Below are 10788 nucleotides of genomic sequence, written 5' to 3'. Positions count from 1 at the left end.
GTTGTAGGAGGTGATAGAATTTCCTCCTTTCTCCTGACAGACCAGCTTTCCATTGTGTACACTGACCACGCTGTGTCTGTCCTGTCATTCACCTATACGTATTTGGGTGGCTTCCACATTTCGGCTGCTGTGAATAATGTTGCCATGAACACGGGTGTGTGAATATCTTTTTGAGATCATGGTTTCATTACTTCTGGAACTAGAGAAGTGGGATTGCTGGGCCATATGTTCATTCTGTTTAATTTTGGGGGGAATCTCTAAATTGTTTTCTGTAGCAGCTGCACCATGTTATACTCTCACCAGCAACGCACAGGGTTAGGGTTTGCATTTCCTGATGATCAGTGATTGGGGCGCCTTTCTATGTGCCTGTTGGTCATCTGTATGCCTTCTTTGGAGAAATGTCTAGTGAAGCCCTTTGCCCATTTCAAAATTGGGTTATTTAGTTGATATTCTTGAGCTGTAGTTCTTTATATTCCAGATTATAACTCCTTATCAGATATATAGTTTGCATAATAATAATCAGGTAACAAAGAACCACGTATTAAGGTGGTCTCCAAATTCCTATTGCCAAGGGACATTGTAGGACACACTGCCAGTGTACAGGACACAAAGTCATGCGTGACCCAGCGCCTCTTCCAAGATGCCCTCTTGGATTGCTCCACCAGTGAAATGGAGAAGTACTATTTAGAGAAAAACATACACTCTAAGACGTTCACCAAAAGGAAATCACCTAACAATGCATTTCTCAGAACTGCCCATTGTGAAGTGACACACGGCTGATCTTTCTTCTGTGGGTTGCCCTTCCCTCTATTGATTGTGACCTTTGAAGTACAAGAGTGTTTTATTTTTCTTTTGACTCTTTCCACTTGATGACCTGAAGGAGTTACAGTAGCCCCAGACCCCAAATTGTGACTTTAGACAAGGTGTGAGGTGGTTAAATTTGTGACAAGGGACAAACAGGAAATTCTACTCATTGCAAGGAAATTCTCACTTAAGCATCAATGAGCCAACGCACTTATGACCATGAACCTGGAAGTCCTTGGTCTGGTCTTTATAAGAAACTGGCCTATGATCTCACCCTGGTCCCCCCGTAGCTGAATTACTGCTCCATGTTCTGGGTGCTCAATAACAGCACCATTGCCAGCAAATTTCTTTTTTTTTTTTTAAGATTTATTCATTTATGCATACAAGTGCTGGGGTACAGGCCAGAGGTGCGAGGGTGAGAGGATTCACCAGAGACAGAGTGGGGAACAGAACAGACCGACTAACTGCAATCCACTGCTGAGGGGAGCAGCGGGCGAGACAGGAGAGGTTTGCTGTGCCATGTGGGTAGCTCCCTGGCCGGGGATCATACTCATGCTGCAGAGGCTGCGGATAGCTTGACAGTGCTGTGCTTAATGCCTTGCGCCACCAGGGAGGCTCTGCAGGCAAATTTCTAATTAAACACCTAGTTTCTTTTTTTTTTTTTTTTAAAGGCATGTTTTTATTTATTTATTTGTTTGTTTGTTTGTTTGTTTGTTTTTGTTTTTGTTTTTTATACATGCACTGGGTACAGTCAGAAGCGCGGGAGGGTGAGAGAATTCACCAGAGCCAGAGCAGGGAGCAGAGCAGGCAGAAGGACCGAAGTACACTGCTGAGGGGAGCAGCGGGCAGCAGGAGAGGTCTGCGCGCCATGGGGGACCCTCCTCCGGTGGCCGGGGAGAAGCCGGGGATCGAACCGGCTCCGCAGAGGCCGCGGGCAGCTTTGCAACCCAGTGCTCAACCGCTGCGCCACCGGGGAGGCCCAACACCTAGTTTCTTTTTACCGAGATCAGCAGCAGCCACTTGGTTAATAATAAGGGTTTTCCTGCCTTTTCTCGGTTGAATTCTGATGTGGACATCATGCCCAGCGCTAGGAGAAAGTAGCTCATCACCCTTCCTTGCGTCAGCAAAGGGGAGCAAAGAATGGAGATGGTCCCAGTGGACACAGGACAGGATCTCCTGGGTGGGAAGGGGGCAGGAGCAGGGCATCAGGAAGTGAGGGGGCTCCATAGGGAGGCTGCTGAGTCCAGGGCAGCAGTTCTCTCACTGGGGCATTATAAAAAATTAAAAATCGGGTCTTCCCTGGTGGCGTAGCTTTTGAGCGCTGGGCTGCGAAGCTGCCTGCAGCCTCTGCAGCGCCAGTTCGATCCCCGGCCACAGGTGAGGGTCCCACATGGTGCGCAGACCTCTCCTGCCATGCCCGCTGCTCCCCTCAGCAGTGTATTTTGTCAGTCTGACTGTTCTGTTCCCCGCTCTGGCTCTGGTGAATTCTCTCACCCTCCTGCGCTTCTGACTGTACCCAGTGCTTGTATAAATAAATAAATAAATCTTAAAAAAAATTAAAATCTCTGTGCCTTAAAGAAGCAATCAGCAGGTGGGCAGCATGCAGGCCCCAGACTGGGTGGCTGCAGGCAGTGCGCTGGGCCCGAGGTGCCCCGAGATGCCGAGCAAGAAGAAGTACATCGTGCAGTTCCTGCTGGTGCAAACCAAGAAGATCATGCTGACGGACGAAGAGATTGGGAAGGTGGCAGCAGCCGTGCCTGTCATCATCTCCCGGGGGCTGGAGCTCTTTCTGGAGTCACTTTTGAAGGCTTGCCGGGTGACGCAGTCCTGACACGCCAAGACCACAACCACATCCCCCCTGAAGCAGGGCATTGAGTTGGAACAACAATTTGACTTCTTGAAGGATCTGGTAGCCTCAGTGCCTGGCATGCAGGGGGGCGGGGAAGACAACCACATAGACAGGGACAAGGGGAACCGCAGGGGCGGGAAGCCAGGCGGCAGCGCCCGCAAGGATGGCAGCATGGGAAGCACAGGCAAGGACAAGAAGCTGTCTGGGATGGACTCAGAGAGGGAGGATGAGTCTGAGGACACGGACACCAATGGAGAAGAGGAGCCACCACACGCCCCACACCAGGCCAGCCACCCCTCTGCCCCCTTGCTGAGCCCCCTGACACCCTTCATGCCTTTCACCTCGACTCTGCCTCTGCCCCCACCACCCCCGGGTCCCTCAGCCCCAGATGCACAGGATGACGAGGACTGTGACTCCTAGCGCCCTCTGCCCCCCAGGCCACACCCCCTTTTAGTTGGTTTTAGTTGCTCTGGGAAAGGAGAGAAGGTAGAGTTGTTCTTAAATTTATTTAAAAAATTCATAAAGGGGAAAAAAAACAATCAGCCACTACAGCACAAGTTCGATTCCCCAGCCAGCCAGAGAGGTGACCCACATGGCCTCCCTGGTGGCCTCGGGGTTAAGTCTCAATGCTGTCACCCAGTGTTCGATCCCCGGCCAGGGAGCTGACCCACATGGCGCAGCAGACCACTCCTGTCTCGCTCGGCTCCCCTCAGCAGTGTATTTCAGTAGATCCTGTTCTGCTCCCCTCTTGTCTGGTGAATCTTCTCACCCCCGCACCTCTGGCCTACACCCCAGTTCTTCTATGCAAAAAATATTTTTAAAATTGCCAAAAGATTTAGATAGATATTTCTCCAAGAAGATACACAAATGGCTATTGGCACATTAAAAGACAGTAAACACCACTAATCATCAGGGAAATTCAAATCAAAACCACAATGAGATATCACCCTACGCCCATTAAGGAACACAGTTAATTTTGCCTATTGATTTTTGGATCTCCCCAGCATACAACTAATGCTTAGTACCCTGCCTGCCACAATCTTAGAAGGTAAAGATTGCATCAGCACCCCCTTTTTTCCCCCCAAAGATTTATTTATTTATTTATTTATTTATTTATTTATTTATTTATACATACAAGCACTGGGTACAGTCAGAAGCACGGGAGGGTGAGAGAATTCACCAGAGCCAGAGCGGGGAACAGAACAGACAGACTGACGAAATACACTGCTGAGGGGGGCAGCGGGCATGGCAGGAGAGGTCTGCGCACCACATGGGACCCTCGCCGGAGGCCAGGGATTGAACTGGCGCTGCAGAGGCTGCGGGCAGCTTCGCAGTCCAGTGCTCAACCGCTGCACCACCAGGGGAGGCCCAGCACCCCTTTTTATAGACTGAGACTCCTGATATAAAGAGACTGCCCCAAAGCCACATAACTAGGAAGTGGCCGAAACTGACTTCAGACCCCAGCCATCGGGTTCCTGAGTATGAACTCCCTAACCACATCACCTGTGCTGAGAGGCTAGGGTGAAAGATCAGCTCCCCAGGGGCAGGAATTTTGTCTTTCTTGCTCACTGTTGACTCCTCCATGCCTAGAACAGAGCCTGGCCTAGAACAGTGTGTGGGTCAAACACAAGCTGCCCCAGGACGTGCCACAGAGGCACGCTGACCATTCTGAATGGAGAGAGATTGAGACAGAAGATCCAAGGGGCCTCCCTGGTGGCACAAGGTTAAGTTGCAGCACTATGAAGCTGTCTGCAGCCACTGCAGCACGAGTTTGATCCCTGGCCAGGAAGGCCTCTCCTGACCCGCCTGCTGTTCCCCTCAGCAGTATATTTCAGTCAGTCTGCCTGCTCTGCTCCCCATTCTGCCTCTGGCAAATTCTCTCCACCCCCACTCCTCTGGCCTGTACCCCAATTCTTGTATGCATAAATAAATCTTTAAAAATAAATAAATAAAATTTTAAAAAGACCGAAGAAGGACCTTTTTTTGCCTTATTATCTCTCTCCCTAAAATTAGATTAGACTTCTCTCTGGTGGCCCTGGAGAAGAGGGACCCTGTTATGCCCTTGGGCTTGCGAGGTCTATTTTCAAGGCATCTGTAGAGTCCTACAAAACCCCCTCCTGTAAGCTGCAAAGCTCTTTGTCCTGCCTCCCCCCTCCCAAGTTCATTACCACCTTTCTAAAAACTATATACTCTCACTGGAATGCCCAGATCATAGCTTCTACAATTCTATGTATGGACCTCTGTGCTCACATATTTAAAAGTTTGTCTTTTGCTAAGCTCTCCTGTCAATTTAATTAGTTCCAGCCACAAGGATCTTGAGGGGTAGAGGGAGACCAGCTTCCTCCCCAGAAACAGTGCCCAATAAATACTTGTTCAATGAAGGAATGAATGAACTAAAGACTGAACTTTCAATCAATTAGTATTAAGTAAGGGACATCATGGCACAAACAACTTTGGAAAATAGCTCGGCACTTCCTTAAAAAGTTAAGTAGAGCGCCTTCCTGGTGGCGCAGGGCTTAAAGACAGGGCTACCAAGCTACTGCTAGTCACTGCAGCACAAATTCGATCGCGGCCAGCCAGGGAGCAACCCACATGGCGCGGCAGACCTCTCCTGTCTCGCCCACTACTCCCCTCAGCAGTGTATTTCAGTCAATCTGCCTGTTCTGCTCCCCACTCTGTCTCTAGTGAATCCTCTCGCTGCCCACCCCCCACACCTCTGGCCTGTACCCCAGTTCTTGCATGCATAAATAAATAATAAATCTTTTTTAAAAAGTTAATAAATATCCACCACCGTATGACCCATGCAATCCACTCCTAGATAAATCCATTCCTGGAGGAAAGAGACGTACACCCACACGAGGGCTTATACACCAAAACTCCTAACACTTGATTTGTAATTGCCCCACATGGAAAGGCCCAGATGTCCATCCACAGGTGACTCTGTAACCAGATTCCCGGACATTCATGCCACAGAAAAGCACTTCGAAATGAAAAGAATGAATCATCCTTCAACACGGAGGCATCTCAAAATTACAATATTGAATGAAAAAAGTCAGACGGGAGAGTACACACTAAATAATCTCATTCTAGAAAATGCAGAGGAACTATAGTGACAGGAAGCAGACCAGTGTCTGTCTGGGAGGTGTGGAGGTAGGGGGAGGGCTAGAGGTTTGCAAAGAGGCAGGAGGAAATGGGCGGATGGGTATGTCCATTATCTATGGTCATTATCTTGATTGTGTAGGTGGTTTCACAGGTTTGTACTTAAGCCAAACCTCATCAAATTATACCTTTTAAATATGTGTGGTGACTTGCATGTGGGTTTCATCTCAATAAAGCCGAGGGAGGGAAAAGTCTCACGACTGTTCTGCACCTGAGAATTTCCCCTCTAGTGGGCTGGCTTTATCATCAGCCCCTCAGGACATCTGAGTTTTCAATCTGAGGCCCAATAGACCAGAAAGCTATTTCCGTTTGGAGCCGTGAAGAGGCTTAAAAGAAACAGAGAAAGCTGGCCTACTTCTGCTTTCTGCCCGCACCTTTCTCTCCCGGGACACTGAATCCACAGGGGACCAATTTCCTGAATGGGGAATAGACAAATGTGTCTGCATGGAGGAAAACAAGACGCCCAGCAGGTGGCAACAAGGCTGGCTCCCCAGTAACAGGTGGGGAGGCAGAGCCGGCAGGTAAAGATGCTGAGGGTGGGGGCCTCCCTGGTGGCACAGGGGTTGAGACGCAGCCTGTGAAGCTATTTGCAGCCACTGCAGCACGAGTTCGATCCCCAGCCAGGGAGACACCCACATGACGCAGCAGACCTCTCGTGTCTCGCCTGCTGCTCCCCTCAGCAGTGGATTTCACTCAATCTGCCTCTTCTGTTCCCCACTCTGTCTCTGGTGAGTCCTGTCACCCCCACATTTCTGGCCTGTACCCCAGTTCTTGTACGCATAAATGAATGAATCTTTAAAAAAGAAAAAAGATACTGAGAGTGGCTGCAGGGGAGGGTGGCTGTGGTTCCCAGGAAGCTGGAAGGTCAGGGTCACTGCTGGGGGCGAAGGAGGTGGGGAAGTGGAAAGACACGAGGCTTGAGGAGAAGCTCTGCTATGTCACCTGGGAGAGTTAAGGACCACGGACATCAGGAACGTTCTGGGTGGCACAGTGGGTGCCACCCCGAGTACCTGGTTGAATGTAAGGCAAGAAGAGTCAACACGGACACCTATTTTTCTCCAACCACATTCAGCTGCAGATGCAAGCAGCGATAGGTGGAGCTGTTGGGGTTCAGATGGTGGGGTTTGGTGTGTGAGGTTCTGAGAAAGAATTTAGTAGAAGTTTCCATTCATCAGCACACAGCAAGGTTATTGAGGAAAAGGCGGGGTGGGGGGTGGAGGAAAAAGAGACACCTGCAGACACACTGGTGGCAGTCTTGAAGAACAAGAACTGCATTTGCCAGGACAAGGCGTGTGCTTTTATAAGATACTTGGGTGGGATTATTGTGGAAATTATCGCCTTGGGGTCAGATTGGTTGGTCTTCGAAGATCAATAATCCTCTCTGCCCCCACCTCTGTCTGATAATCTTTTTTGACCCTCCTCAGATTCCTGGAAACTTCCATAGCCACGTAAGTCTGAGTCTAAGATTCATTCATCATCCCTACCCCCACCTCTGGTGTTGTCCTTATGAGACCTTCCACCCTACATTTTCCTACTCTAAGGTTCCTTCAGAGTCTTAGAGTTAACAAGGATTGTGGTTTTGCCAGATGAGTGTGGAGGAGAGGGGGCGGTGGCAGAGAATACACACAAGAGGGGTGTGATTATGAGGGCTGGTCAAGGAATTTAATGCGTGTGAAGACAGGAGAGGCTGAGTGGCAGTGGAAAGGTGGCAGGGCTCATGGATTGTTGGAACTAAACTTCCAAAGGGAGAGAACTAGAAAGGTGGGTGACAGGGGAGGGAAAGATGCATGAAAGTGAGGTTCTGAAGACACTGGTTATTGAGACAAGGCCTAGGTGTGACGGGAAGGAAGGGCTGGAAGGATGGACAAAATCACTGGGAGGGAGGAAATCTAGGAACCTAGAGGTCAGGATTGTCCGAGGATGGGCCTCCCTAGTGGTGCAGGGGTGAAACACAGTGCTATCAAGCTATCGCCAGCCACTACAGCACGAGTTTGATCCCCAGCCAGGGAGGTGACCCACATGGCGCAGCAGACCTCTCTTGTCTCGCCCGCTGCTCCCCTCAGCAGTGTATTTCAGTCGATCTGCCTGTTCTGCTCCCCACTCTGTCTCTGGGGAACCCTCTCACCCCCACACCGCTGCTCCGTACTCCAGTTCTTGTATGCATAAATAAATAAAATAAACCTTAAAAAAATAAAAATTTTAAAAAAGAGTTGGGTCTTCCAGGCTATGTCTAGTGAGAGGTGATTTCTAGAACAATGTGTCTCATTCAATAACCTATTTTCTATTCTTTTGCTATTAGTTTTATCATAGGAGAAACAGACAAAAGTACAAGATATACCCTTACTAGGCTTCCTCCTAGCAGCTGTATTAAGGTTTCAACGTGGGAAAAGCCTGCAATGGGTGAATTGTTACAAAGCCAAAAGGAAGCCTTTCCAGGGCCATCACAGTACCCTATGCTATCCTTAGGGGGTGAAGCCGCTTTTGGAGGAAGGACCCCTATGACTGATGACAATGGCACTTGTCAGAGCTGACTTCTGTCCCAAAACCTACTCTGCCTTCACCCTGGAGTATGGAGAAGACACCAAGCTTTTGTTACACATAACCAAATATTTAGGAACCACCCAAATGCTCACTCTCTATAGAACAGATTAACTGTGTTCTACACCTACAGTGAAATACTATACAGCAGTGAGCAATACTGGAAGCACTATACAGCAGTGAGTATTCTCAACATCATAGATGAGTCTCAAAAATATAATGCAAACAATATAATTCTATTTTTACTAGCAAAAGTGTCCCAGACTGGGAAAATAAAAGATTGTTTTGAAAACCATACAGAAAAGCAAGGACATCATAAACACAAAGTTCAGGATGGTGTTAATGTCTCAGTGCAGAGATGGTGATGCAATCCAAGAGGGACCAGGAGCAGGCCCAACGGGGTTGCTAACGCAGGGTTAAGCTGAGTGAATATCAGGGTATATTGTCACGACTTTTAAGCAATGCTTTGGTTTGATATATAAAACAAGAAAAACAAACATGATGTCATCCTGAATCTGGGTAACAACTAGAACCAGGAGATTGTAGGGGGTGGGATCCAAGGCATGTCCAAGCACACCCCTCCACCCACCCCTACATTGAGGCAGTCCAGATGAGTCACAGCCCAGAAAAAGAGAGAAAGCAAGCCCAGAGGCAAGCCCAACACTGAAATGTGATCAATCAATGCTTGACAGTTTCCACCGTAGAACTGCATTGACTGAATGCCTCATTTGCATAAAGTGGGTCTGGTCCCGCCCCCTTTACCTATATAAGCAGGGCCCATGTTCAGGCATTCAGGGGAAGTGCCCTTGGAATTTGGGTCCTCCAGGCTGCAGTGAAGTCCCTAAAAAAAAAAAAAAAGTACGGGTACAACAGAGTTGTAACTTAACCAGAATTGGCGATCATGGTTAACAAGTTTACATGCATTGTCTAATAAAACTTTTAAGAGCAAAACCAGAAAAGAGTGGCAGTTCTAGATATAAAATGATCTTCCAAAATAAGCAAAGAGCAGAAACATTTGTATAACATGTGAAAAAATGAATGTATGTAAGTATTTACTGGTAGGGATGTAGGATGTTTCCAGAAGGACATTCAGGGAATCGGTAGCCGTGGTTGCCTCTAGAAGGGAAATGAGGAGGAGGAGGACAGAGGGAGTGTTCACTGCAAATTCCTTTATATGTTCCATGTTTGCACCATGTTTCATGTTGCCTAATTTTTTTAATTAAAAGAAATTTCAGGGCCTCTCTGGCGGCACAGGGATTTAGTCTCAGGGTTATCAAGCTATAACCAGCCACTATAGCACAAGTTCGGTCCCCAGCCAGGGAGCTACCCACATGGCGCAGCAGACCTCTCCTGTCTCACCCACTGCTCCCTTCAGCAGTGTATTTCAGCACCTGTTCTGCTCCCGACTGTGTTTCTGGTGAATCCTCTCACCACCACCCCCCACCTCTGGCCTACACCCCAGTTCATGTATGCATAAAGAAAATAAATCTTTTTAAAAAAAAAGAAAGACATTTTAGTGTTTTCAGAAAAGGAACTGACCAGGAGAACCCCCATGTCCATGTGGAGGAGGCTGCTGGGGTGTTTAAGAGTAGTTAAGATTGCCCCCAATGGTCACTGGCATAGACAGCTAGTCCTGGGGGTCTAATAAAACTTTTAAGAACAGGTATGTGTCCAAGGGAGTCTCCTTTAAAAATGCTACCTCGGGCCTCCCTGGTGGTGCAGTGGTTGAGCGCTGGGTTGCGAAGCTGCCTGCAGCCTCTGCAGCACCGGTTCGATCCCTGGCTACTCTCCGGCCACCAGAGGAGGGTCCCGCATGGCGCGCAGACCTCTCCTGCCACCCGCTGCTCCCCTCAGCAGTGTACTTCGGTCCTTCTGCCTGCTCTGCTCCCCGCTCTGGCTCTGGTGAATTCTCTCACCCTCCCGTGCTTCTGACTCTACCCAGTGCTTGTATAAATAAATAAATAAATAAATGCTTAAAAATACATTTAAAAAAAAAAAAATAAATAAAGTTGGAAAATGACAATTACTAATTTAAAAAAAAAAATCAAATTTTAAAAAAAAAAAAAAAAATAAAAAAATAAAAATGCTACCTCTCAGCTGGGACCTTGACCATCACTGACGGGTCCCACAGTTGGGGTTTTAAATCATGGGGCACTATGACCTCTTGTCCCACTCAGTGGGCTCTACTGAACCCTCCCATTTCAAGTCTACCGTCCCCAGCCAGTTCCATGGAATCAGCTTCTTCACCGTCTTCCTTTTCCTGCCCCACCTCCCAAAGCCTGTTTCCCACACCCACATCCTGCAACCTCAGGACTCAGATCGTGGCCTGTCCCTCTCATACCCCTTCAATGGCCCCACCTCAGTATTAAAAGCCAATTCTTCAGGGCCTAAGAGACCCTTCTCCTGAGCCGTCTGGCTGCACAATTCACTCCCCACTA

General features: G+C 48.4%; 1 long non-coding RNA gene and 1 pseudogene across 1 annotated transcript in view; one reads left to right on the top strand and one right to left on the bottom strand.

Moving 5' to 3' along the window:
* The window catches only part of LOC119249289 (uncharacterized), a 30148-nt gene that overhangs the window by 15766 nt on the left and 3594 nt on the right, over window positions 1-10788 (bottom strand). Inside the window, exon 2 of the long non-coding RNA XR_005126124.2 lies at window positions 9113-9191. This is a non-coding gene — a long non-coding RNA (uncharacterized LOC119249289). The remainder of the gene's footprint in view (window positions 1-9112; window positions 9192-10788) is intronic.
* On the top strand, window positions 2462-3121 carry LOC119249287 (dr1-associated corepressor-like; annotated as a pseudogene).

The sequence above is a fragment of the Talpa occidentalis genome, unplaced genomic scaffold, assembly GCF_014898055.3.
Source record: "Talpa occidentalis isolate TD23 unplaced genomic scaffold, MPIMG_talOcc4v2.1 talOcc4.17, whole genome shotgun sequence".
Classification (NCBI taxonomy): domain Eukaryota; kingdom Metazoa; phylum Chordata; class Mammalia; order Eulipotyphla; family Talpidae; genus Talpa; species Talpa occidentalis.
The sequence above is the reverse complement of the archived record's forward strand: the minus strand, read 5'-3'. Positions and strand labels throughout refer to the sequence as shown.